The sequence below is a fragment of the Nelumbo lutea genome, chromosome 5, assembly GCF_056320005.1.
Source record: "Nelumbo lutea isolate HS-2025 chromosome 5, American lotus-T2T, whole genome shotgun sequence".
Taxonomy (NCBI): domain Eukaryota; kingdom Viridiplantae; phylum Streptophyta; class Magnoliopsida; order Proteales; family Nelumbonaceae; genus Nelumbo; species Nelumbo lutea.
Genome location: NC_142688.1, coordinates 68,635,435 through 68,639,431, shown reverse-complemented (window position 1 = coordinate 68,639,431; position 3,997 = coordinate 68,635,435). Strand labels below are relative to the sequence as shown.

General features: G+C 39.9%; 1 non-coding gene across 1 annotated transcript; it reads right to left on the bottom strand.

The window, feature by feature from the left end:
* Positions 1–2,197: 2,197 nt before the first annotated feature.
* On the bottom strand, positions 2,198–2,304 carry LOC148852806 (small nucleolar RNA R71). Its single transcript, XR_016100043.1, has one exon. It is a non-coding gene; the product is annotated as a small nucleolar RNA R71 (small nucleolar RNA).
* Between the last annotated feature and the right edge of the window lie 1,693 nt (positions 2,305–3,997).

Here is a 3,997-nt window from a genome sequence, read left to right as displayed (position 1 = left end):
CGTTGCCGGGGATTTAGAGAAGCAATATTAGGAAACATTGAGCATTCTTAATCTGATCTCATTCAGCATTGCATTCATAGTTGGGTTAATTTGCTAACTTTTTCATTTCAGCTTGGACTGCAACTGCTGTACTCATGTAGTTATGTTTCTTCTTTCTTAAGTAGATTACTCTCTTTTTCTGGTTTCAGTTTCATTTTAATAAAGGCATATTTGATTTCTATTCAATCTTGGTGTTGTTCCTTTCAAAAAGAATAAAGAAAAAAAAAATTCACATAAACATGAGTGTTGCAGATCTGAGTTGCATTCGACACTCAGATCAGTAGATTTCAGATCTGCAGCCCTCAGCCGAAAAGAGTTGCTTGTGTTTCAGATTTTATTATTCTTTTCTTTCGTTACAAAAACGAAATGAAAGAAAAAAGGGGGAGATCTTTTGAACAACCAGAGGAGCAATTGAGAATTCGGATCAGAACTCAGATCTGAGTTCAGATCTGAATTCTGCTATTGCAGATCTGCAACAGTTCAGATCTGAGTTCCTCTGAACTCAGACCTGAACTGATGAAATTTTGAGGGGAATTGGGTGTCATCACCACCCCAATTCACCCTAGGGCACTTCTGCTATTCCCCAAAAACAATTTGGTAGCAATAACTGAAGGTAAGGCAATTGAGAATTCAGATCCAAACTCAGACTTGAGTTCAGATCTGAATTCTGCTGTTACAGATCTGCTCAGTTCAGATCTGAATTCCTCTGAACTCAGATCTGAACCGATGCAAGTTTGAGGTGAATTGGGTGCCATCACTACCCCAATCCACCCTAGGATACATCCAACCTGCCTCAAGGGTGAATGGATAGCAAGGAATGAGAGAAATTCAAATCTGAAATTCAGTTGATATGATGTGAGGACTGAACTGATACAGAGCATACTATGAATTCTGGGTGGACTGAATTCTTGGCTTTACCCACTTGTAACCGAGCTACATTAGCTAAGGAGGTGTATGTTTGGATTGAATAATTGTTATGCCTCAGATATTTAAGAAAAATTAGCACTTTCCAAGTATTTCTTTTAGCATTCAGATCTGTAGCAGGGCTGCTATAGTGCAACAGTTAGCAGACCTGATTTCAGATTTCTACAAAAGTTGTATGGGCCGAATAGCTTGCAATACCAAACATTGCAGACCCAATTTTCAGGTCTTAGCAAGTGTTTGATATGCATCAGCTATACAGGTTTGAGCTTCAATTGTAGAGTTTTTAACCCAAGCCTAACTCAGGACTGGTTTTAGTTTATTTCAGATCCTTTTAAATTTTTTTTTTAGATCAGATCTGATTTCAGCCCTAAAGCATCACAGAATTGATTCCAACCTTAATGGATGTATATTGTAGTGTATACCAATGAGTGTGTATGAGATATCCAGCTCAGATCTGAATTATTATTTATTAATTTCTCTAGACTAACAATACCAAAGACTTGTAGATCTGAACTCAGATCTAAATTGGGTCTGAATTCAGATGTTGCAATCGATGGATGTAGATAAAGGAACCTTGAATAAGATGATTGGTTTAAATCTGCTTTTAGTATAATCGGCTTCATTTATTCATGATAGGATGTAGGTTTTGTATTCCAATACTTCACTTTACATTTTCAGTGTGATAGGATTAGTTATTTATTTTCTTTTGTGAATATTGGCATTTTTATTGCTTTGACTTTAACAGTTTATGACAAGCAGACCTGAACTGGAAGAGATCCTTTACGACCCAGAGATTGAACGGACTCTCCGTGTCCGTTTGAGAGCTGCTAAGCAAGTCAGACAAGAAGCACAAGAAATGGCTGAACAAAGAACTATGATGGATTATGCCAAGCCTACCCTCACCGGGACTGTCTCCAGCATTATCAGGCCAACTATTGCTGCCAATAACTTCGAAATTAAACCGGCCATAATCCAAATGATACAAAATACGGTTCAGTTTTGTGGTATGGCCCATGAGGATCCGAATGCCCATATTGCTAACTTCTTGGAAATCTGTGACACCTTCAAACACAATGGGGTAAGTGATGATGCCATCCGGCTGAGGTTATTCCCATTTTCTTTGAAGGATAAAGCCAAAGCTTGGTTGAACTCATTACCGGCAGGATCTATAGCCACATGGGACGAAATGGCCAGCCGTTTTCTCTCTAAATATTTTCCCCCTTCTAAAACTGCTAAAATGAGGAATGACATCACTACTTTTTTCCAGCAAGAGGGGGAATCTTTATATGAGTCATGGGAACGATACAAGGAGCTGTTAAGGAGAGTTCCTCACCATGGCCTCCCCATTTGGCTGCAAGTGCAGACTTTCTATAATGGTCTTACTGACTCAAATAAGACCATATTAGATGCTGCAGCCGGAGGATCCATAAATAATAAAACTCCTGAGGTTGCCCATGCACTTATTGAGGAAATGGCAGCCAACAATTATCAATGGCATTCGGAAAGGACTCAAACTAGGAAGCAGCAAGGCTTGCATAATGTTGACACTTATACAGCACTAGCTGCACAAATAGGAGCACTCAGTAAAAAAATAGATGAAATGCAGATAGCTGCCATGCATGTGCAGCCTCTTAATTGTGAATTGTGTGGGGGAGGCCACATCAGTACAGACTGCCAAGTTGGCAATCAGTTCAGACCATCTACTGAACAAGTTGACTATGTCAGCAATTCGTCAAGACAGCAGGGTTACCAGAGTCACCATACTTTTCATCCAGGATGGAGGGGACATTCAAACCAGTCCTGGCCAAATCAGCATATTTCCAAGCCGTTCCACCAGACTTATCATCAGCCTGAACCGAAATCCAATTTGGAGGAACTGATGACAAAATTTATAGCAGGTGCAGAAACTAGGTTCCAGAACCAGGAAGCCTCAATCAAAAACCTGGAAAACCAAGTGGGGCAATTGGCACAATTAATCTCTTCCAGACTGCCGGGAACTCTTCCAAGCAACACTGAAGTGAATCCACGAGAGCAGGTGCAAGCTATTACCTTAAGAAGTGGAAAAGAGTTGCCTGAGGTAGAAAAGAAGAATTGGGCTGAACCCAAGGCAGAAACAAGCCTTGGAACCAGACAACAGAAGACGGAACAACCAGAAGCACAACAAGGGATGCACCAACAACCACAAGTTCCATTCCCTAACAGGCTGAAGCAACAAAAATTGGAGAAGGAATTTGGTAAGTTTCTTGAAATATTTAAAAGTTTACATATTAATATTCCTTTTGCTGATGCTTTAGCCCAGATGCCACACTATGCAAGGTTTTTGAAGGAATTATTGGCAAACAAAAGGAAACTGGGAGATGTGGCTACAGTTGCATTAAATGAGGAATGTTCTGCTATCCTTCTGAACAAGCTGCCTCAGAAACTCAAAGATCCAGGGAGTTTCACTATTCCTTGTACCATTGGCAGTTTAAAAATCGAAAAAGCTTTATGTGACCTGGGAGCTAGCATCAATTTAATGCCATATTCTATCTTCAAGAAATTGGGGTTGAATGAACCCCAACCCACTAGAGTGGCATTACAATTGGCTGATAGATCCATTAGACATCCTAGGGGGATCATAGAAGATGTGTTAGTTAAAGTTGACAAATTCATTTTTCCAGTTGATTTCATTGTGTTAGACATGCAAGAAGATGTGGAGGTCCCGCTTATCCTAGGGAGACCTTTCCTGGCTACCGGGAAAGCAATGATTGATGTCCAACAAGGACAACTCAGCCTTAGGATACAAGATGAGGAGATAATTTTTAAAATGTCTGATGCTATGAAACATGCACCCTCTAGTGATGATTCTTGTTTTATGATTGATGCCATTGAATTGACAATTGATGAATGCTTCCAGGTAAGTAGAATAACTGATCCTCTTGAACTCTGCCTCCAGCAGGGAGAACTTGAAGAAACAGAAAATGAAAAAATAAACCTCATGATAGCATACCTGAATGATAAGCCTCAATTCAAGGGAAAGGGGTTTCTTAAATTA